The sequence below is a fragment of the Protopterus annectens genome, chromosome 1.part1 (assembly GCF_019279795.1).
Source record: "Protopterus annectens isolate FY-2018-M chromosome 1.part1, PAN1.0, whole genome shotgun sequence".
Classification (NCBI taxonomy): Eukaryota; Metazoa; Chordata; order Ceratodontiformes; family Protopteridae; genus Protopterus; species Protopterus annectens.
In genome coordinates, this window is record NC_056726.1 from 1,247,056,121 (window position 1) to 1,247,081,607 (window position 25,487).

The 25,487-nt window shown below is 38.7% G+C and overlaps 1 protein-coding gene across 1 annotated transcript in view; it reads right to left on the reverse strand.

The window, feature by feature from the left end:
• The window catches only part of LOC122815986 (sulfotransferase 2B1-like), a 539,545-nt gene extending 514,427 nt beyond the window's left edge, over positions 1-25,118 (reverse strand). The window contains exon 1 of the mRNA XM_044088868.1: positions 25,049-25,118. The gene's annotated coding sequence lies outside the window, so the exon portion shown is untranslated. The remainder of the gene's footprint in view (positions 1-25,048) is intronic.
• Between the last annotated feature and the right edge of the window lie 369 nt (positions 25,119-25,487).

The following is a 25,487-nucleotide window of genomic DNA, read 5'->3' on the forward strand; positions in this document are numbered from 1 at the left end:
GCCTCACAGGAAGAGCCACCAGTAATTCCGCGGTGGTGCAGCGGTAGCGTTGTTGCCTCACAGGAAGAGGTTTTCCTGTTCGATTCTCGGCTTGGGTTGGGAGTGACTTCTGTGTGGAGTCTGCATGTCCTCCCTGTGGTTGAGTGGGTGTTTGAAAGACATGCGTTGAATGGGTATGCCTTTGTTGAAGGTGGGGCGTCGGGCTGGCAACTTGACACTATAAAAAAAACAACTGCCAGTCATTAGCAGACCGGAGTTCCACTGTGGTGACCCCTAACTGGGAAAAGCCAAAAGACCAACAACAACATCAGTACCACCAGTAATTCTTTTTGAGGATAGCAATAATATTTTGCAGCAGAAAAACCTTCTGCTGGACCTGATGTTGAAAAATATCTGCACGACAATGGTGATGACATGTTTGGTACTGTAAGTGAGCACACTTTCTATAAGCAAATAAAAGCATTTAAGTTGCAGTCCTTCTGAAAATCAGAAAGCATTTGCCTGTTGGTGATGTCATACTGCAACATATTGCCAGTGTATTGAACCCTTCTTTGAAATTAAATCTTGACATTGAAGTTGCAAAGAACATTGCAACTCATCTAGGACTTTGCAAGTCATGGGAACAGCATACTCAATTTAAGGCTAAGGGCATATACCAAGTTGTTAACCTCAAGCTGCCACAACAACAGCACAGCCGGGACTCTGAAACAGATAAATGTTTCCTCCGTTACTGGTCAACAGTCCTACAAAGCCCTGAAGTGGAATGAATACCTCTCTTTAAGCTGCTCATATCAACGCTGCTTTGTTTGCCACATTCGAATAGTGAACCTGAGCGAGCATTTAGCATGGTGAGAAAAGTTAAAGGCAGAGCTGCGGCAGTCATTACATACCAAAACACAACTCATTGCTAGCAATCAAAATGAATGGAAGTCCCACCACATGTTCTACAAGCAGCAAAAAGGTCAACTGTAGCTTACAATAGAGAACATGCCCTCTAGGCAGCACTACCAGACCCAGAGCCACAGCCAAAGGCCACAGGGGCGGCTCATGCTATAGGACTGCAGGACTGCAGCTCTCCCACCTAGAAACAAAAGAAATAAAAACGTGAAACATAAAATTAAAAAAAAAAAAATGCATTTTTGCGAGTCCCAGAACTTCCATGCATGCGCGGACACACTCAGACTGCCCCGCAGATGCACAGGAATCTGTGCGAACTCTGACTGCCTGAGTCAGCAGTCCAGATACAGGGAAGGCATTTTCTGCCCCGCAGATACCCAGGAATCTGTGCGGTAGATGACTGCACAGAACAGAGGAGCTCCGGACCGCTTCATCCACAGACAGGACCAATCAGGAGAGAGGTGAGTTTAAGCTCTCACAGGTAAGCATTGGATTAGAGCGCGGGTTTGCAGTTTAAGTATTGTGGATTCATTCGAGCACGGGTTTGGAGTTAGTATAAGTATTGTGGATTCTGGGTCCGGACACTGTGTGTGTGTGTGTGTGTGTGTGTGTGTGTGTGTGTGTGTGTGTGTGTGTATAATGCCCCAGTTAACACATAGTGGTGGGTAGAGATACTCAGGCTTGACCCTGTACTTTGGATGCAGGCGGCAAGGACCTGAATTCCCTCCCCACCACTATTTGTAAAAAATTGCCGATTTTTGCCTCATATTTGTTCTGTTCCTCATAAAATCTGTGGTTTCTGTATCTTCATTTTTCCTTGTAAAGGTCTGTAGTGCAGTGGTGCACTGGTAGCATTGCTGCCTGACAGATACAGATTCTCTGGTTTGATTCTTGGCTGGGGGGGTGTCTTCTGTGTGGAGTCAGCATGTTCTCCCTGCTCTGCTGAAAATTGGCTTTGTTTTGTTCCAAGTCAGACTAGTTTCCTGGTTAACAAATGTTTAAAAATAACAGGCATTTGAATTTCAGACTTCATATTCTTCAGAAAGTACATGGTAACACAAAACCTTTTATTCTAGCAATTGTCTAAGTTTATAACATGGATATTTGAAATTTGCCCATATTTTTGGGACTGTATTCCCCCATTATTGGCCTCATCCAGGTGTTTTGTGCTATGGTTGAGAGCTATGATGAGAACTGAATTCACTGAATGTTTGGGGGCTGTATTCCCCCATTACTGGCTTTGTCCACATGTTTTTTGCTAAGAGGTTGAGAGCTATGGTGAGAACTGAATACACTGAATATGTTTGGCAGCTGTATTCCCACATTATTGGCTTTTTTCAGGTGTTTTTTTGCTAAGAGGTTGACAGCTATGGTGAGAACTGAATTCACTAAATGGTAGCCATTTAAGTTTGTCTTCCTCTGTTTCACAAAACAGCTGATTTGGCATAGTGGTATATTTCTCTGACTGTTTTGCACATGGTCCCCTGGGTTCAAGACGTGGCAGTGAAATGTATGGTGGTAACACAGCATTTTATTCTAGCAACTTTCTAACATTATACAAGCAATGTTTAAAATGTGTCCCTGGTTTTTGGGCTTTTGTTACCCCCCCAATACATTTTGGCTTTTTCCAGATTTCTTGTGCTGCAAAGTTCAGAGATACAGCTGAGTGTCGAGTAGATTTTACAAGGAGCTGAGAGCTGCAGGGGAACAAAAGTTTAGTGCTGCTTATGCTAAGTCTGCTTGCATTGTTAATAGCACAACAGGTGGTATACGTGCTTTTGATGCAGAAGGCTGTGGGTTCTACTCCCACAGTAGGTAGATGCATTGCTGATACTGTACTGTGTTGTAAAGGGGGTGGATACTGCAGTCCTTTTTGGCAAAGATGCCTAGTAACTATGAACCTGTTATCAGTTTGCCATCCATTCCCTATTGCGGTATTACTAGCTTATAATTTTTTTTAATACACGCAACATAGGCAATTTATTCTTCAAGGGCAACAGGCACTTTATTTGTAGATGAAACAGTGGCATATAAAGTTGTTTGCTAGCAGCAACCTCTTTATTAGTTACAGATTTCTTTAATGTGGATTTTACTATTTCAGAGATTGTGCATATTTACTGATACTGGTGGTCTGTAGAAGGTTGAGCAGACTTTTTATGATGGAAATTTTCTGAATTGGGCAGTTTTGTCATTGGTGCATGCATTTTGTTTCATTGTTTACTGGAAAAATGTTCAAAACAATAAATGTAAAATGCCCTCTAACAACTGTACTGTATTGTACAAGGAATACAATTTAATACAATCAGGAGGGTGTATCAAAGAGCATGTGTATGTTTCGTGTTCAAGGGGCCTATGATTTTGAAAACAGACGAAAGTTAATCTTTATCTGCCACTGGCAAAATGTATTTTCTTTGAATGTGGGTTTTAATGCTGTTTCAATGCATGCGAGTTTCAAGGGCAGAGAAGTTTTAATGCTAAGTCTATTTTCATTGTGAGACTGCATTGCTTTGTTTAACAGATATCTATTAGGGTTTGTGCTGTAAAATGCAAAATAAAACTTTCAAATGAAATCTAAATCATCGCAGAAGTAAAGCAGTATGCACATTGCAGTGTTTATGGTAAATGGGGCAAAATAACCAAGGAATGGGACATTGGAATGGCTGCAGGGGGGAGGCTCCATTCGACCATGATTTTGTGAGGGGGGGAAGGGTAGCAAACTCAGACAGCCCCGGTTGAACTATACCTCTCAGTTGTCCATATTTTTGCAGAATGAATAGATATTTGCTTCTTATTTTTGGTTTGTTCCTCATAAAATTTGTGGTTTTCTAGCAAATCATTTAGGAATTAAATCACTAAATGACAGACATTGAGTTTCAGATGTCATAACCTTCAGAAAAATGCATGCTAAAGCAAGACCTGTTATTCTGTCAATTGTCTTAAGTTTATACAAGAGCAATTTTTAGTAGTGTTTGTATGTTCCCCCAATATATTTGGCCTCGTCCAGATTTCCTGCATTAAGAGGTTGAGAGGTACGTGTAAATAGCTTTGTAGAATTAGGAATATCCAAACCTCTCAATTGTCCCCAATTTTGGCTCAAAATGTTGCTCTCCCCTAATAATCCCTCCTCAAAATGGCAATTTTGGAAGAAAACGTGGAGGGTTTACAATTATATATAACTGTAATGATCAGAGTTATAGATTACTTTTATTTTAGAAATGCATGTAGATGCTCTTATTTTGTTAGCTGCTCAAGTTAACAGTGTTAATATTAAAAAGGTGTCCCTTCTTTGACAGGTTCCCAGCTGTATTGTGTGGCAACTTTATTTTTTTGCATCACATTTTTGGTCTGTTTTTCATGAAATTGTGGTTTTCTGGCAAATTAGTGGCAAGGCATTAAAGATTGAAGTTAGAAAATAATGGCAGACATTTGAGTTTCAGATTTTATACCCTTCAGAAAATTCATACTAATGCAAGACATACTACTGTTCTATTATCTAAGTTTATAAGAGCAATATTTAAAAATTGTCCTTATTTTTGGGCCTGTGCCCCACTTCTAGTTCTATGTATGGCTTTGTCCAGATTTCTTGCTCTGAAGTTGAGAGGTATGAGTGTCAGAGCTATCACAGTCAGCCAGAGACATTTCAAATTGTGACATACTTGTTGCACCCCACTCCCCATTGTAGTGGCTGTGGATGTGTCCAAGGAAGGCAAGGAGCAGTTATGCAGTGTAAGTGTGCAGTGTACTCCCCCATCCAAGGTAGACCACAAGTACGACCATGGCTTTTCATCTGTTCTTGATTTTGCAGAATGTGCTGGTTTTCTGTCATATTTTTATACTGTTGATTTATGCTTCTTATTATTCAGGAAATGCATGCTGTCATGGTGCCCTGTTGCTCTGTTTAAGTAGCAATGATTTAATGACCATCAGGTAAGCTTGTCAGAGATTGTAAGATGCAAGTAAGCTTTAATAAGCATTCTGTTAAAGAATTACCAGCATTGAAAGCCTTTTTGTTGTTGCCATGCAGAGAATATTTACATAACTAGATAATGTATAAGCCTTGGGTATTGAAATGCATATGCCAGTATTTATAATAAAAGGACAGGCTTACAGTATTTTCAGAAGCTCATTACATTTGTTGGAGACTTGCAGTAATCTTTGCACTTTGCAGGCTTTACCCGTAAACTAAACAGAATACCAATTTATCATGTGTGGTCCATAACTTGTGCAGGAATACTTTAAGCAATTTATCTTGAGCTTGTTTCTTGTTTGCTGTTCAGTTTTTACTTTAATCATGTTTTCCCCATGAAACAAATAGATAGTTGTGTCAGGCAGCAGGTCTTTTTTGGATAAGAAACATTTTTACAAGTGGGGGTATCACAGAGACTGCTACTTTCAGCATATTACTTGGTAATTTTATAAAGCTAAATATAAATTATAATTAGAACTGCAGTGCAAGGAGTAGTGGTTTGAGATGAGTGCTGCTTGTTTTTTTATACTTGATTTTGACTAGCATTCCAGTAATGTATTTAAAAAGTAATTTATTTTTTCATGCCTCACAACCTGTTTCCATCTGGATATTAAATAAGTTGTCATGTAGCCAATGCATTGAAATATTTTTTTCTTCTACACTTCATTTTGTCTTGATTGGACTCCCGTAATGACTGTTTGGCACCCAGGGCAGCATATTTAATTAAAGTTCCAGTTGTTGTGGTTTTGAGCATAGCTCCACCCCTTTCTAGTTGGCCACACCCCATCCCATTGGCCCCACAAATTCAGCTGTCTCCTGCAGCCCTCCTTTAATTTGAAGTCACCAGCCGCCACTGCCATCAGTGCAGAAGGTGAAGAGCAAGAGGAAGTAATCCATGATCTGTGAGACTGTGACTGGGTATTTTAAAAATAATTAGTTGGTTATTTTATTTGGTTGCTATTTTTATTATATTTTAAGTCTGTGTGAGCTGTGAGTGAGTTTTCTTTATATTTCAGTAGTTAGTAAGTTAACATATAAAAGTTTAATTTGTATTTATTTAAGTTTTATTTTATACAAGTTTAGAATCCAGACCTTATTTAATTTTTATTTATTTAAATTTTACACCAGTCAGTGTAGAACTTGTTATTATTTGTTTGTTTGTTTTATATGTGTGTAGTAGTAAGTAAGTAGACTACTTAGTAGAAGACAGTAAATTTTATTTTTATATAAGAGAACTTTATTTCAGTTTTATACAAATTCGAAGTTTTGAGTTAATAATATAAATAATTTGTTGTTCTGGTTTATATTTTTTGTTATTTAAAGAAGGCTGAAGGCAAGAGCAGCCTCACCCAGTGTTATTTTTCTAAAAGAATATTGTATTTTAGTTTTGTACAAGTTCAGATATTGATATAAATAAAACACTATTGTTCTTTTTCGTATTTTGTGTTTGATGATCATATTTTGGTTGTCTGTTCTTCAGTTCGTGTTTAAAAGTTGGTATCACACAATTCCATTGGAGTGGGTGGGGCTACATAATTATGTATGCACATTTTATGTTAATCAGCATGCAGATCTGTACCTATTTTTTATGGGCCTTTGTCCAGACTTTTGATGTTTCCAGGTTGAGAGGTATGGTAGTCAGGCAAAGGTTTTTAGTATTTAAAAATGGCACTACAGTTTGCTGAGGTGCCAGAAGCACTGTTAAATTTGGAGTTTTGTTCCCAGCTGATGTCTCCTGAGTGTATTTTCTGTGGATTTATCTGCTGTTGTGTATAACTGAGAAATAAGTAAACTCTGAAGAGGAAGAGGGAGGGAATAAACAGGACTGACAGGGCTAGGAAGCTTACAATAGTATTGTGTTAAGAGAACAAGAGGGGGGTCTATGAACCAGGACTTTGAAAAACAATCAACCTGGTATCCCAGGTCAGTACCTGAAGGTGTTTTTTATCTATGTGAACTCAAAAGCAGATTAATAGAGCAACAGGGAGATAGAATATAAATGAAATGCAAAGCTTTGGAAGATTTTATATTTTTGTTACAATAAATGGGAGGAAAAGAGGGGAAGGGGTCCAGTAGTATGCACAGCAGAAGAAACAATGGGAGTATCACAGAGAGAAGATTAGACCTACACTGCTCACAGTGTGTTGATAAAAGCAGGACTTCCAATAGCTTTTATTGGTTTGTACTGGATTCCAGTATCCACATTCCAGAATGCAGGCAGTTGCTTCAGTTTTTTTTTTTTTTTTTAGTTGGACTTTTGAATGTGGTTAAGGAACGTTGTGCTCACTACTGAGGGACTCCCGTGGGACAGAGAGAAAGAGAGTGTAATCAGGCAGAGGTTTTTAGTATTTAAAAAAAAATTAGCACTTTTTGTGCTAGAAAATAAAAGCAGGCAACAATTAGGAAGTGAGGTAAGGGGATAAACAACCAGGATGAAATTACAAAGGTTGGTTTTGGGACCAGTTCACTTTAGCATATTTGTGGCTGATATCAGTGATATTAGAAATTATTAATTTATTTGTGTATGATACCATGATTGTGGCATCTGTGAAGCAATATGTTAATGGTATAAAAAATGTTATGACAGCTGGATCAGAGTATAGGTAAGTAGAAAATTAGTCCTTTTGGTTGCGATTATTCTAAGAAAAGGATCTGGGATTATTATCATAATTTAAATGAATTACAAACAGCAAAGCGAGAAAGTAACAACAATGTCAGCAGAATGATAGGGTACATATTTCCACTGTTGAAAACTTTCTTGTCACTGATCTTGGTATGGTATATTCAGTTCTGTAAACCATTTAGGGGAAAAAAGAAAAAAAATAGTAGAAGAAGTGGAGAGAAGGATTATAAAAATTATAAATGGAATTGGTTAATTGGCTTATAACAACACGTAGTAACAGAGAAGGAAAAAGAGAATAGAAGAGAAGAGGAAAGGAAGGGGGGATTAGATGTACACTTATACTGAAGGGAAGGTTTTAGGTGAAAGCTTAGAAGGATGCGAGGCAGTGTTGAACATGGGTAACAAACAGAACTATTTATTTTTTTAATTTATTTTACATTTGTTTACTGGAAAAGTCCGACTGGACACATGTCCTTTTTCAGCAGAGGCCCGAGGAGAAAAGCTCCAGTTAGTGCATATACATACATATATGAATAACATCCAAATATGTAGGCAAGACCTATCAAAGTACAATTGGCAGTCGATGCATTGCATAACTTAACTGTGAGTTATACACATCAGTAAAGGATGAGATAACACCAGACTGTAGTACATTGAGATATAATGTGCTATTTTTACAAGTGTTATATAATCTAATAGTACACAAGAGGAATTTTATGAAGGAATGAGAAGATACAGATAGTATGAGAGTGAAGAGGTAGCAGTATATGTAAAATCAAAGTGTATGTTAGCAGGATTTAGGCAATGATGAATAAAGTAGGTTATTAGAAGGTTGGTTAAGTTACGATGTTATAGTTATAGTTTCTGAGAGTTTAATTAGTCAGGAAGATTTGTAAAGGAGACAGCCGAGAGTGAGATGTTTTCTGCCAAGTGATGGTGGAACATGGGCAGAGTGATTTGGTCAGGAAGTGTTGTTTTAGGTTAGTTTTGAATAGAGGTAGGGATGTTATGGAGGTAATGTTGACTGGCAGTTCATTCCAGATTTTACCTGTGTGGTTAGCAAATAAGGAATCCCCTGCTTGGTTTTTGGATAAGTACATTTTTATTTGTTGCTTGTTAGAGGACCGTAATGGTCTATTGGTACTATAGGGTTGAACAATGTTTGTAAGGGTGGTATTTTTTCAGGATTTGAGTGGAGTTTGTGGGCCATTGTTAACTGTGTATACTGTAGGAGATGGGGGAGTTGTAGCCAGCTGAGTTGTTTGAGTGAAAGGCAGTGGTGTGTTCTAGGTGAATTTGTGGCATATCTTGCTATTTTATTATAGCAGGACTTGAGTTTTTGTAGTTTAGATTTCTTGGGATTAGTGAGAATGAGGGCTGTGTATAATAAGGTGGATATCACATGAGTTTGGGCAATAGCTATTTTGGTATCTTTGGTAAAGTAGTGTTTATTCCTGTGTAAAGTACCTAATTATTTATGCACCTTTTCAACTGTTTGGGAGATGTGTATATCAAATTTAAGTTTGCAGTCGATTTCTACTCCTAGCAGTTTAGTATTTGGTGATGGGGTGATTATAGTATTGTTAACTGAGGAGATGAAGAAGGTGTTAGAGGGGGAGAAGTCTTATTAGGGACAAATACCATTAGCTTGGTTTTCTTAGGGTTTAATGTTAGGTTAGCATTTGTGAGCCAAGTTTCTACGTCATGAAAGGCTTTCTGAGTTAGACTGTGTAGATCCAACAGAGAGGGTGCAGAACAGATCACTGTGGAGTCATCTGCATATTGAATGAGTGATGCATGAGTGGTTGATAGATGGAGTTTGTTTGTAAATATAGAGAATAGGAGTGGGCCTAGGAGAGAACCTTGAGGCACTCCAAGAGTGACTGGTAATAGGGGTGATAGAGTTTGTTGCCAGGAGACTGCTTGTTGCCATCCTGTGAAGTAGTCTTGGAACCATGCAAGTGTAGAGTTTGAGATGTGAAGGTCAGTGAGGGTATTTAGTAGGTTTGTGTGAGATACCATGTCAAAGGCTTTTGACATGTCTGGGAAGATAGAATAGACATAGTTGATAGTAGTCCTGTGGCAGTTAGCAGTGTTAGTGAAAGACATTAGTGCTCTGGTTGTACTATGGTATGGTCTGAATCCATGTTGGGTATTAGGAGATTGTTAGTAAGAAGATAGTTAGTAACCTGCTTGTTAACTACTCTTTAAAACATTTTTGATAGTGAAGACAGTATTGCAATTGGTCTATAATTATTTAGTTTGGTTGATTGGCTGCCTTTGTACAGTGGTATGATATATGAGGTTTTCCAGATTGAAGGGACCTGACGTTCAGTTATGGATCTATTGATTATTAGTGAAATGAGGTAAGCTATGCCTTCTGCTGTTATCTGTAAGCATTCAGCAGGTAGACTGTCTGCAGCTAGTTTGGTGGGTTTTAATTTTTGCAGCAGTCTTTTAATATTGTCAGTTGGTACTGGTTGGAGAGAGAATAGTGGTGTGGTGTTTGTTGTGGGGGCTGGGGGTGTGTTTTTTTTGAGGGAGTTTGAGTTTTGGATAGTTCTAGTATGGTTTCTGTAAAATACTTGTTAAATTGAGTTGCAATATTGTCTGTGTTGTTGGTAGTGGTGGGAGGGGGTATTCCTATTTTCCCTGGTAGAAGGATATTGTTTATAGTGGACCGGAACTTCTTGTAGATTTTTGTGGTGCCTGGTTTGTATTTCAGTGTAGTAGTTTACTTTATCTATTTTAATTTGTTTTTTGGCTTTGTTTCTAAGTTCCTTATAAGTTTGCCCTGAGGGTTGGGATTTGTCTGATTTCCAGGTAGACCAAGTCTTACCTCTATGTCTGAGAAGGTTTAGTGTTTCTCTTTTTAGCCAAGGGGCATAGTTAGACTTAACACGTATGTATCTAATGAGTGCTTGAGAGTTTAGAATGGAGAGGAAGGTAGTGTTAAAGTAATTAATGGCTTCAAGTAGTGGAAGATGTTTTAATGGTGTCCAATTGCAGTCTTTAAGTATTTCTACAAGTTTGTTGGGGTTGAGTTGCTATTTGTTTCTTATTTGTAGTAGTATAGGTTGTTTAGTTGGATTTGTTCTTTTCCTGACTGAATATGTGGGAAAGTGATCACTGAGGCTATCTGGCAGACAACCTGAGTGGGGGTAAAGGGTTGGTCTGTTTGTTTGCATCCAGTCTAAAGTGGAGTTCTTGTTGGTAGATTTGTTAATTTGGGTAGGTGATTGGATTAGTTGCGAGAAGCCGTACAGGTTGATATAGTTTTTGGGGTTTGGAGAATCGCAGTCTTTCCACTCTATATTGAGATCACCCATTACGAGTGTCTCTTGAACTAGATGCAAATGACTATGAATAAATAGTATTTCAAGACAGTGGTGACAAAAAATAGACCACGTTACGTAAAGAGAACACTAACATTGGGAAATCAGAAAAATGTAAAATGGCATGAGAGAATAAATGTGGAAATTAAATGAAAGGGCATCTGTAGGAGTTAGTTGCAACATACAGATTTGATAGATATCTTTATTCGTTTCTCTTGGAATGACTGTGTGCTCATAACACACGGGAACTGGGAGTTTATAGGTAGTATGCAAAAGGATGTATGGTTGATGAGGAATGTGAGGTAAGTACTTCATAATCAGGTTGTACAACTCTGGGGTGCATTGCCAGAAGAGGTGGTAAAGATCAGCAACTTTGCTACACTCAAGTGGTATGGACAGATCGATAAAATGGCAAGAAATAAACAACCAGAGTAGCTGCACAGAAACCTGCTCCACTCCTAGACAGAATGGAAGGCCCAAAGAAAGATCTTATATCTTATTCATCATATGCTCATATATAAGAAGAAAATCATATATTTAAACTAGGCTGCAAATTTTTCAGTTTCCAACACAGAGCACAAATGGTTCTCTTTCTTTCATAGGTGATTACTAAGCTAACAGTCATAAAAGGCCTTTTGAAGCCTAGCCATGTTTTCCAGTTGTACGGGGCAAGGTTGATATAGTTTTTTATGGGGAGTATATATAGCTTGGGCATATACTTGGGTATGAGTGGTAAGTTTTTACTCCCAATTCACTGGTCCAACTTATGCTTGAACAAGTGCAGGGAATTACTCTGCCTCACATGGATGGGAAGCCTGTTCCAGAGAAGTAGTTACATTGTGCTTGTCCAGTACATGAACATAAGAACTCTCCCAAAGAGGGAATCAAACCCTTAGACAAACAAAAAACTTCTATCCCTAAAAATAGCATGGAATTCTAATGGTACCACTAGGGATCAAATGCAGGACCTTCTGAATATTAAGCAGACATGATAACCACTGCACTACAGAATCTGTTTGATCAGAGGTAGACATATTAAGATAAATGAAAAATAGATTACAGAAAGTAAATAACACTGAAAATATTAGAAGTCTAACACAACAGATAAACACACTAATCAAGACTACACCGAAATTATTGTGCTGTAATGTGTCTTTCGGCTTTTCACGGTTAGGGGTCGCCACAGCGGAATTCCAGTCCGCTAATGATTGGCAGTAGATTTTTTATGTACCGAGTTGCCAGCCCTGATGCACAACCTTCAATGAATGTACGTCCATTCACGGATGTCTCCACACAGAAGACGCTTTAGCTGAGAATCGAACAGAACAGCGTCTTACTGTGAGGCGACAATGCTACCTCAGCACCACAACCGCAGTGCTGTAATAAAAGTAAATATTACTATGCAGATAAATTAATAACAGATAAAGCCTTACAACAAAAGCATGGAGTAATAAGAGAAAGGATGGGAAGAAATGAAATGTCATAACAGACACATCAAATAGAAAAACTATAAAGCAATTTAGACAAGAAGTGTCACTATTAGAAGAATATAGAAGAGGGAACAGATCAACAGAAATACTTAGAAAAATAGACATGGCAAAAGCAAAGCACAATATCAGAACAGACCACAATCTATCATACACTTTTGCAAATAATAAACTAAGGTTATCCTTGCACTCCCTCCATGGGGGTAAGCCCCCAACACCCACAAACTTATATATCAACTCGAAGATTGCCATGCCTCAGAGAAAAGGGAATATTCTGGGAAATGGCATCTCAGACTTAGTATATACAAGCTTAAAAAACTCAGCTTTGGCCGGCTAAGAACTTGCTGTATTCAACTGGACATATAAGAGAATTTAAGTACCTTTATCTGCACTTTTTTTTCCAAAAAATACAGTATTTAAATTGATTTTAACTGTGTTGCAGGAATATTAACTGAACTGGAAGTTAGTCAGTGTTTGCTGAATTTTGTTATTTGCTAGTAATTACAGGTGTGGGGGTAGCCACATTCTTTGATATCTTGTCCTTGCCTATTTAAGTGGTACAGTGTGAAATATTTTCTGCTTAAAAACCTCAGCTTTGGCTGGCCAAGAACTTGCTGTATTCAACTGGACGTATAAGAGAATTTAAGTACCTTTATCTGCACTTTTTTTTCAAAAAAATACAGTATTTAAATTGATTTTATCTGTGTTGCAGGAATATTAACTGAACTGGAAGTTAGTCAGTGTTTGCTGAATTTTGTTATTTGCTAGTAATTACAGGTGTTGGCATAGCCACATTCTTTGATTTCCTGTCCTTGCCTATTTAAGTGGTACAGTGTGAAATATTTTCTGCTTAAAAACCTCAGCTTTGGCTGGCTAAGAACTTCCTGTATTCAACTGGACGTATAAGAGAATTTAAGTACTTTTATCTGCACTTTTTGTTTCCAAAAAATACAGTAATTAAATTGATTTTAACTGTGTTGCAGGAATATTAACTGAACTGGAAGTTAGTCAGTGTTTGCTGAATTTTGTTATTTGCTAGTAATTACAGGTGTGGGGGTAGCCACATTTTTTGATTTGATTTCCTGTCCTTGCCTATTTAAGTGGTACAGTGTGAAATATTTTCTGCTTAAAAACCTCAGCTTTGGCTGGCTAAGAACTTGCTGTATTCAACTGGACGTATAAGAGAATTTAAATACCTTTATCTGCACTTTTTTTTCCAAACAAATACAGTATTTAAATTGATTTTAACTGTGTTGCAGGAATATTAACTGAACTGGAAGTTAGTCAGTGTTTGCTGATTTTTGTTATTTGCTAGTAATTACAGGTGTGGGGGTAGCCACATTCTTTGATTTCCTGTCCTTGTCTATTTAAGTGGTACAGTGTGAAATATTTTCTGCTTAAAAACCTCAGCTTTGGCCGGCTAAGAACTTGCTGTATTCAACTGGACGTATAAGAGAATTTAAGTACCTTTATCTGCACTTTTTTTTTCAAAAAATACAGTATTTAAATTGATTTTAACTGTGTTGCAGGAATATTAACTGAACTGGAAGTTAGTCAGTGTTTGCTGAATTTTGTTATTTGCTAGTAATTACAGGTGTGGGGTTAGCCACATTCTTTGATTTCCTGTCCTTGCCTATTTAAGTGGTACAGTGTGACATATTTTCTGCTTAAAAACCTCAGCTTTGGCAAGCTAAGAACTTGCTGTATTCAACTGGACGTATAAGAGAATTTAAGTACCTTTATCTGCACTTTTTTTTGAAAAAATACAGTATTTAAATTGATTTTAACTGTGTTGCAGGAATATTAACTGAACTGGAAGTTAGTCAGTGTTTGCTGAATTTTGTTATTTGCTAGTAATTACAGGTGTGGGGGTAGCCACATTCTTTGATTTCCTGTCCTTGCCTATTTAAGTGGTACAGTGTGAAATATTTTCTGCTTAAAAACCTCAGCTTTGGCCGGCTAAGAACTTGCTGTATTCAACTGGACGTATAAGAGAATTTAAGTACCTTTATCTGCACTTTTTTTTCAAAAAAATACAGTATTTAAATTGATTTTAACTGTGTTGCAGGAATATTAACTGAACTGGAAGTTAGTCAAGTCAGTGTTTGCTGAATTTTGTTATTTGCTAGTAATTACAGGTGTGGGACATTCTTTGATTTCCTGTCCTTGCCTATTTAAGTGGTACAGTGTGAAATATTTTTTGCTTAAAAACCTCCGCTTAGGCCGGCTAAGAACTTGCTGTATTCAACTGGATGTATAAGAGAATTTAAGTACCTTTATCTGCACTTTTTTTTAAAAAAAAATGAGTATTTAAATTGATTTTAACTGTGTTGCAGGAATATTAACTGAACTGGACGTTAGTCAGTGTTTGCTGAATTTTGTTATTTGCTAGTAATTACAGGTGTGGGGGTAGCCACATTCTATGATTTCCTGTCCTTGCCTATCTAAGTGGTACAGTGTTAAATATTTTCTGCTTAAAAACCTCAGCTTTGGCCGGCTAAAAACTTGCTGTATTCGACTGTATGTATAAGAGAATTTAAGTACCTTTATCTGCACTTTTTTTTAAAAATACAGTATTTAAATTGATTTTAACTGTGTTGCAGGAATATTAACTGAACTGGAAGTTAGTCAGTGTTTGCTGATTTTTGTTATTTGCTAGTAATTACAGGTGCGGGGGTAGCCACATTCTTTGATTTCCTGTCCTTGCCTATTTAAGTGGTACAGTGTGAAATATTTTCTGCTTAAAACCTCAGCTTTGGCCGGCTAAGAACTTGCTGTATTCAACTGGACGTATAAGAGAATTTAAGTACCTTTATCTGCACTTTTTTTTCAAAAAATACAGTATTTAAATTGATTTTAACTGTGTTGCAGGAATATTAACTGAACTGGAAGTTAGTCAGTGTTTGCTGAATTTTATTATTTGCTAGTAATTACAGGTGTGGGGTAGCCACATTCTTTGATTTCCTGTCCTTGCCTATTTAAGTGGTACAGTGTGAAATATTTTCTGCTTACAAATCTCAGCTTTGGCCGGCTAAGAACTTGCTGTATTCAACTGGATGTATAAGAGAATTTAAGTACCTTTATCTGCACTTTTTTTCAAAAAATACAGTATTTAAATTGATTTTAACTGTGTTGCAGGAATATTACCTGAACTGGAAGTTAGTCAGTGTTTGCTGAATGTTGTTATTTGCTAGTAATTACAGGTGTGGGGGTAGCCACATTCTTTGATTTCCTGTCCTTGCCTATTTAAGTGGTACAGTGTGAAATATTTTCTGCTGCTTAAAAACCTCAGCTTTGGCCGGCTAAGAACTTGCTGTATTCAACTGGACGTATAAGAGAATTTAAGTACCTTTATCTGCACTTTTTTTTTCAAAAATACAGTATTTAAATTGATTTTAACTGTGTTGCAGGAATATTAACTGAACTGGAAGTTAGTCAGTGTTTGCTGAATTTTGTTATTTGCTAGTAATTACAGGTGTGGGGTAGCCACATTCTTTGATTTCCTGTCCTTGCCTATTTAAGTGGTACGGTGTGAAATATTTTCTGCTTAAAAACCTCAGCTTTGGCCGGCTAAGAACTTGCTGTATTCAACTGGACGTATAAGAGAATTTAAGTACCTTTATCTGCACTTTTTTTTTAAAATACAGTATTTATATTGATTTTAACTGTGTTTCAGTAATATTAACTGAACTGGAAGTTAGTCAGTGTTTGCTTAATTTTGTTATTTGCTAGTAATTGCAGGTGTGGGCGTAGCTACATTCTTTGATTTCCTGTCCTTGCCTGTTTAAGTGGTACAGTGTGAAATATTTTCTGCTTAGAAACCTCAGCCTTGTCCGGCAAAGATCTAGCTGTATTCAACTGGACATATAAGAGAATTTAAGTACCTTTATCTGCACTTTTTTTTTCAAATAATACAGTATTTAAATTGATTTTAACTGTGTTGCAGGAATATTAACTGAACTGGAAGTTAGTCAGTGTTTGCTGAGTTTTTTTATTTGCTAGTAATTACAGGTGTGGGGGTAGCCACATTCTTTGATTTCCTGTCCTTGCCTATTTAAGTGGTACAGTGTGAAATATTTTCTGCTTAAAAACCTCAGCTTTGGCCGGCTAAGAACTTGCTGTATTCAACTGGACGTATAAGAGAATTTAAGTACCTTTATCTGCACTTTTTTCAAAAAATACAGTATTTAAATTGATTTTAACTGTGTTGCAGGAATATTAACTGAACTGGAAGTTAGTCAGTGTTTGCTGAATTTTGTTATTTGCTAGTAATTACAGGTGTGGGGGTAGCCACATTCTTTGATTTCCTGTCCTTGCCTATTTAAGTGGTACAGTGTGAAATATTTTCTGCTTAAAAACCTCAGCTTTGGCCGGCTAAGAACTTGCTGTATTCCACTGGACGTATAAGAGAATTTAAGTACCTTTATCTGCACTTTTATTTTCAAAACAATACAGCATTTAAATTGATTTTAACTGTGTTGCAGGAATATTAACTGAACTGGAAGTTAGTCAGTGTTTGCTGAATTTTGTTATTTGCTAGTAATTACAGGTGTGGGGTAGCCACATTCTTTGATTTCCTGTCCTTGCCTATTTAAGTGGAACAGTGTGAAATATTTTCTGCTTAAAAACCTCAGCTTTGGCCGGCTAAGAACTTGCTGTATTCAACTGGACATATAAGCGAATTTAAGTACCTTTATCTGCACTTTTTGTTTCAAAAAAATACAGTATTTTAAATTGATTTTATCTGTGTTGCAGGAATATTAACTGAACTGGACGTTTTGACTCTGCTCTTCAGTTAGTCACACCCATCGTCCCTGTTTTTCTTTTGGCGTTAATCTTAGTGGCCTTGAAACTGCCCGCCCCTCTTGTAAATTTGTGTTTGGATACTCCTTCTGGGCCCATCTCATTTGTTCACTCAACTGAGTGCAGTGAGATCATATTCTGATTTTAGGCACTCCTACTGTGTACAAAGAGAGCATCTGGGAAACAGAAAAAAAATTAAGCTTGTTTCCTTCCTTTCCTGTTAAGTGGTATAGACTATTTGTAGGCTTCTGAGCCCCCAAGCCCTTCTGTGTTGGAGGGAAGCCTTCTAGCTTAGTTTTTATTTCTTATAACTAGCCAGTTTTCTAGTTTCAGCACTCAAATCTGTTTCTTTGATCTCAGCACTTATTCAGAAAAAAAATTAATCTGCTTTTACTGTACTTGTGTTTCTACCTACTTTATTTTACCTTTGCATCATCTTAAAAGTACTCAATTGTATTTATTACTGCTTGGTGTAACTCATTCTAAGCCTTTTGGTTTAAACACTTGGGCTTCGGACCAGGTGTTTTGCACTGAGAGGGTTTGTGGTCTGCACTGTAGTGGCAGAACAGGTAGCTTACATCCTTCTAGGTTGGGAACTCCTGATTGAGGGCTCAGTGTCTGTTATTCTAAAAGTGTATTAATTGTGGTTTAAGCACTTGGGCTTTCAGGCCAGTTATTTTACATTAAGAGGGTTCGTGGTCTGCACTCTTGTGGGAGGAGAGGCTGGACTCTGCCCTTCTGAGCTGGGAATTTCTGGTTAAAGGCTTATAGTGCATGCATATCTGAACTGCTTCTTACTGAAGTTGGTGCGCCTTGTTTGCTGTGGCATAGACTGGATTCGGGCCTGCTGGATCTAGCTTTGTTTGTGTAACTTGAGCACTAATCCAGGCATTCTCTAAAGTATTCAATTGTATTTATTACTGCTTGGTAGTAACTTGATTAAAGTGTAGCTATCATTCTAAGTCTTTTGGATTAAGCACTTGGGCTTCAGACCAGTTGTTTTACATTAGGAAGGTCTGTGGCATGCATTGTGGTGGCAGGACAGGTAGCTTTCATCCTCCTAAGTTGCTGATTGAGAGCCCAGTGTCTGTTATTCTTAAAGTGTATTAGTTCTGGTTTAAGCACTTGGGCTTCAGGCCACTTATTTTACATTAAGCTAGCTTTGTTTATATGCTTGTTGTTTGTTTGCTTGTTATTTCCCTGGAATGCTAATTCCACCTAATACGCAGCTTCTCAGCGCTTCTGTGGATCACTAGTGATATCTGTATTGCTTACTGTACTTATTTCCTTGTTTCACTTGAAAGAAAGTTACTGTTTGTCATTTTTGCATTTAAGTTACCTGTAACACATTGCACTTAGGTTACCTGGCACTTGCTCACTAAAGCAATTATATAAGTCAGCACTAAAAATTAAAAGCACTACACCTTCACTCCCCACTGGCCCTTGTTTTCAATTATTAAGGAATTCCCAATATTATTCTAGCATGTCCAAAGGTCAGTTGTCAATCTCCTCTCCGGTCCAGCTGGTGAATCTGGGAATCTTGAGGCAATGTTGCAACTGCCCCATGTACACAGACAACCCTCTCCTCCTCCCAACAAATTCCAACACATGTGAGAGATGCAACCATATAGCCAAACTGGAGGCTAAGCTCTCTCAACTCAGTACTGGCATAACCAGTCAGGAGGAGAAGGAAACCACACTCACAACAATTCCAGTCTCACATAGACCTACTACGACAGCAAACCAAACACACAATCACACAAAAACATACTCGGAGGCTCTAAATAAAGATCTGCCTAAGCAGCAGAGACCTCCAAAGGAGACACCCAAGCAACTGCTACCCCAAAACAAAACACGTGCAACACATATCTTACAAAGCCAGTGTGCCGAGCAGTCACAGCCCTTAAGACTAAACAACACACCTGATACACTTGTAATAGGTGACTCTATCGCCAGGCACACTGACGTCCTGCTCACCAGACTGAACAAGGAGAGGGTCACGGTGAGCAGCCTGTCGGGCGCTAGGATCTGCCACATAACACAAGCACTCAGGTCACTCTAAGGCAAGTACATATATGACTCAGTCATTGTCCATGCTGGTGTGAATGACCTGAGACGTACCTCCCTGGACTACATGAAAAGAGACATAAAGGAGCTCTCTGAGCATGTAGCCCAGGCCGGTATGACCCTGACCTTGAGTAGCATCTTACCCTCACCAAGAATTATGCCACAATATGAAGACAAGATGATCAATTTCAACAATTGGCTTAAGTACTGGTGTCATTCAAAGGGGATCCAATGCCTGTCAGCTTGGGATGATATGCTCGACAAGCCACGATGCTTCGCTAGGGATGGCTTGCACCTGTCACCCCTGGGCTTTCGGTTATTGGCAAAGGCTCTTGATACCCCCATAGTGCCTTTTTAAGGCAAGGCTGAAAAGACAAACCCACCTCCATAGGTATCACAAGGGATAAGAAACTAAGAGTAATGCTACTCAACGCCAGAAGTCTAAACCTCAAGATGCACGCACTCGAAACTCTCCTTAGCATGGAGAACATCGATATCTGTGCAGTAACAGAAACCTGGTTCAGGGCTCCCGAGAGCACCCCAGCACTACCAGGTTATACCTCATACCATGCTTTTTGGCCCCAAAACTTGGACCGAACCACAAAAGGAGGGGGAGTATCGATAGTCATTAAAGATACCCACACCTCCAGGTTGGTGGCAAAGCACGATGCATCAGAGACTATCCATGTGCAACTAACAGTGGGTAAAACTACCTTCCAGTTTATAGCCTGCTACAGACCACCCTCCCAAACCCAGGAACCCCACTCGGCCTTCCTGAGAACACTGGAAAATATGAAGGTCTCTCCAAACACCATTATATTGGGCGACTTCAATTACCCAAACATAGACTGGGAGCATTACTCTAGCTCCAACACCCTAGCCCAAAGGTTCCTACAATTTATAAACTCAAATGCTATGGAACAACTTGTTACCACTCCCACAAGAGGGGAAAACATACTGGACCTGATCATCACCAACATGGGGACTCTATGATCCAGACCAGAAGTGTATCCCTCACTTGTAAGATCAGACCATAAACTAATCTCACTGGATATTCACATCCCGACCCCACCACCTGCCTAGAAAACCACAGTGAAAAACTTCTCTAAAGCAAATTTCACACTCCTCAAAACTGAGGTGGAATCCTTCAAAGCCCCCGGGCCTGTGGAAAATACGGCCCAGACTGCAGAATCCTTTATAAATGCATTCTATGAACACCTTCAGGAATGCATGGATCATGCGATCCCAAATAAAATCAAGACCCAATCCTCCAAAGGCAGACGTCCTGTCTGGTGGACCCCAGCCATAAACAAACTATACAATAGAAGGAGGAAGCTACTAAATGATAGAGCAAAATCCCAAAAAGGGAAGGCATCACTGATCAGTATTAGCAAAAAACTACGGGCACTCATAAAATTGTCTAAGGCCAGCTTCGAGAGAAAAATTGCACAGGACACTAAGGATAATCACAAGGCTTTCTTTAGTTATGTTAGGAACCTGGGTAGTAATTCCCAGATATGCTCAGAATTAGTCCAAAATGACAAAAAATACACTGAACCCACAGACATTGCCAACATCCTAGCTGACAGGTTCAGCGCAAACTTCTCCCCACCAAAAGGGCAAATATCTATCCCAGCAGTGCTACCCCTGACATCTCAGATGCTCAGGTAAGAGCCGCCCTCTCCAAAGCAAAAAACACAGCATCAATGGGACCAGACGGTGTCCCGGGCTGCATCTTAGATGAACTCCAAGAAGAGCTAAACCCAAACATAAAACTACTGTTCAATCTCAGCCTTACTACAGGATTTGTGCCCAAAGATTGGCGTACAGCAACAGTGGTCCCTCTCCATAAAGGTGGTGCCTCAACGGATCCTGGAAACTATCGCCCCATAAGCCTGACTAGCTTGGTCTGCAAAGCTATGGAAAGGATCATCATGGACCTCATAAATAAAGATATTGGGGACCTACAGACACTGGATCCTACCCAGTTCGGCTTTGTTAAGGGCAGATCCTGCCTCTTAAACCTGGTTGATTTCTTTGAAACAGTCACCAAGGCGATTGACGAGGGGAAGGTGGTACACACAGCCTACCTGGACCTCGCTAAAGCCTTCGATACAATACCCCACTCGGGCATTATAGATAAGCTCACCAGCTTAAATATAAACCCCTGTGTCACTAGATGGATTGCAAACTGGCTCAAGGACAGAACCCACATGGTTAGAATTGCTGGAGCCATGTCAGACTCCAAACCAGTTACAAGTGGTGTCCCACAAGGCTCAGTCCTGGGACCTCTCTTGTTCGGTATATATTTCTCGGAGGTACAGGCCAACACGGAAGGACAGTGGGTGACCAAGTTCGCAGATTACTGCAAACTGGGCGCCATAATCGACTCTCCAGCTGACACAAGCATCCTCCAAAAGGGCCTCATAGAAACAGACAACTGGTGCCAGAGCCATGGCCTCAAGCTAAATGCCAAAAAGTGTATAGTCATCCCCTTTGGCAAAAACAAAGTGCCCACAAATTACCACATAGGTGGTAATCCATTAAGTACAGAAGAAGTAATTAGGGACCTGGGGACCCAAGTTGATAGCAATCTCTCATTTGACAACCACATGGCCAAAGTGGTTAGAAAAACATTTTATATAGCCCACCTAATCATGAAGGGATTCACATCTAGATCAGGAGAAGTCATCGTGCCTCTTTACTCATCCCTCTTCAGGCCCATAATTGAGTACAATGCCCCTTTTGGGATGTACCTTACCAGACACCTGCAGCAACTGGAAAGACCCCAAAAGTACCTCACCAAGAGGATCAAAGGGCTCAAACAGATGCCATATGCTGCCCGGTTAAAGAAACTCCAGCTCTACTCAGTGGCATACCGCCTGTTCAGAGGCGATCTGTGCCTGACGTATAAAGCCATGTCCAACCCGGAATTAATGGACATGCTGCACCTCAGAAAATCCAAATCCCATCGAGCTACGCGCTTGAGAGACTTGAACCTCAGCACTGAAATAAATAGGACATGCTGGAGGGACAGATTCATAACCCAGAGGCTCCCTTCACTCTGGAATAAAATCCCAGTCCAGGTTAGACAGAGTCCCTCATTGACTCTCTTCAAGAGGAATCTTGATGAGTGGATGGGAGATCGTAGGTTTACCCCGGGTATCACTTCTGTGTCACTGTTAGACAGAGGCACAGTATACTAACCTTGAAAAAGGGCATAGCAAAATAAATTTAAAATGGGTGCCGAAAGCCAAACACATTCTGGCTAGGCTTATAAATGCCCTAGGGCAGATAGCCTAGTATGAACCTATGAACCTATGAACCTATGTTCTTTCGACCATTCAGTCTTCGTGTTTCGGGACTTGCTCTAGTGGGTCTTGACATTTGAAATGGTTGCCATATAGATCCTGGAAAAACCTCATTTGATCAGGATTTGATACAGCAATGGTTAAGGAGAGGTAAGTTGAAACCAAATGATGAAAGGTTAATAATGGCAGCCCGGGAAATTGGACTGCATACAAGTTGGTTTACAAACTCCATTGAACATGTGGGAGAAACAGACAAATGTAGGTTATGTAAAAAAGAATTGGAAACATTTGCACACCTTCCTGCTGGATGTGATATACTAATGGCAGAAGGCCTGTACACTGAAAGGCAAAATAATATGGCAGGACTGTTTCACTGTGGATTGTACAAATACTACTATATAGAAGAAGCTGAAAAGCACTGGAAACATGAACCACAAAGCATTACAGAGAATGACGAAGTGTCTCACCCATTATTAGCAGCTCAAAAAATACATGCAAGAAAATCGGATATAGTAGTCCATGAAACAAAATGACATAATTAGCACTGATCATTGAAATTGCTACACCTAGCGATTACAGTGTCTCACATACAGAGAGACACAAAGTCATAAAATATCAGAATTTAAAGGCAGAAATGAGAGCAATGTGGAAGAAAGATACTCAGCCAATTCCAGTAGTATAAGAAGCAATGGGTCTAGTAAGAAAAAAATAATCTATACTTGCATTTAGATATGCTACCAATACATGTAAATGTATGAATTGTAGGAGGAATCAGTTCTGGGTACATTGTGAGTGCTACAAAGAGCACTTCTGGCTAACAGCAAAAAACAATACTAATTTCATGAACTTTAATTATACCCTGACTTAATAATGGGGTCCATTCCTGTCATAGTATTATAAACCCAACATATTTGGAGAAATTAAAATGACATAACCCATTCAAAAGCATATTTTCTTGATTCATCATTGAATGGTTTGTTTATTATATAATGTTGTTTTACTAATATTAATGGTACTGAGTTTGTTTACCTCTGTATTTCATATTTACTTTATTTTGGCACTGTAAGCCAGTCTGCTTGATTTGACAACTGCCTTCATCTCTATGGGACTTTCTCCACGGCCTAATGTGATATCTTTACTCAGTCAGTCTTAGTCTATGCCAGCTTGAGAATGCAGTCACACGCTGAAAAGTTAAAGGGATTAAAAAAAAAGAGTGATTACTCAACGCTCCATAAGCCTTTTAAATGTCATGACCTTGAGAAGGAACTGGAATTCTGAATAGGAGTTATCAAAGCAATGGCTCTACTGAAGTTTTGATAACCATAACCTGTAAGTGATTGTATGAACTAATATCTGATGTGTAAGGCAAAGCCAGTCCTAGATGATATACCAGTGGATTGTGGGATGCTCACATAAGCACATAAGACTATTGGGGGTCACCGATTTAGCTATAGACATGCTTTTGAGATTTTGTGGGAAACTGAAATCTCTGTGAAAACCAGTGCAGACAGCAAGAATATATAAACTCTACACCAAAGGACCCCAGTTGGGAAATGTACAAGAGAACGAATTACTGTGATGACAAGTAATTCTAATTACTGCACCCCAGTGCCACTTGTCTGAAAAGTATCCTCTTCACCTTCATTGATACTGATGGAGACCTGCGGTATGCCATGAATGCAAACAACACACAAGTAACAAGTTATATACATCAGGAGCGAGTCCTTCCACCATACCTTACAGTTCTACTGTAAAACGTGATCAGCATGCATGAAATGTAATATTTCTTTTTTGCAATAGCAGTTTATTTTATATATATATATATATATATATATATATATATATATATATATATATATATAAATCACAGTTTGCAGTAAACACTTGATTGCTTCTTTTTCTGACACACTCCATTGCCATCGTAACTTATTTATGTTTCTGCTCTCTAGATAACATCTTTGGACCACAAGCATGTGTAAACAAGCACTGAATAGAGCTGCCAAAAACATACTTATGAAATGATAATTCAGATGTAAAACAAAGATCACTTCTAAGGTAGAGATGTATACAACACAGATTTTTTTCTTGTTCATAATTAACAGAAAAAAATGTTCAATGACAGCTTTTTTTTTTGTTCCTACCAGTGCTGAACTGGAACAAATGTTCTGTGACAGATTTATTTTCTTGCTGATGTTTTCTGTTACTCCTACTAATGTTTAACAGAAAAAAGAAATGAATAAAAGCAGAACACAAAGCATGCTAGCAGGTAAGGAGAGTATAGCCCACCAACTCAGTTACGTTTCTCTGTGTACTGTGCTAGTGTCAGTCTTCAATATTAAACAAACTGAACATCGTTAATGTAATTTTAACATTAAGCCCACTCCCACCATCACCAGCAGTGCATTTCCCAATATACTGCCCCTGCCGTAATCTACTAGATCAGAGATTCTGCTTCTTGGAAAATAAACATATTATCTTACTTTGTGCTAAAAAGGGAGCTAACATAATAATCAAAATGATTACATATTTATACTAGTGTTATAATTCAAATTACTAACCTGTTGAATGTCAGGAAAAACAGACTAACTTTTAAGGCCCAACTTTGTACCGGACTTTCCTTTGCCAATGTATAGTATATATTTAACCCCACCTCTTTTATTGCAGTGGTTAGACTTCAGTTTTTAACCTCTTCACTACTGAATGATTCGAGGAAAATACAAAACACTTTGTCCAGTTCATAATCCATGAGGAAGTAGTCTCTTCTTAACACCTTTTAACACAATTTCAATACTCAGTGCATAACACACACACACACACACACACACACACACACACACACACACACACACACAACGCGCGCACACACACACACACACACACACACACACACACACACACACACACACACACACACACACACACACACACACACACACACCAGATGCGCATTTTATGTTGTAGTTATTTTTCCCTTGACTTTGCACTGAATGAAGAGTT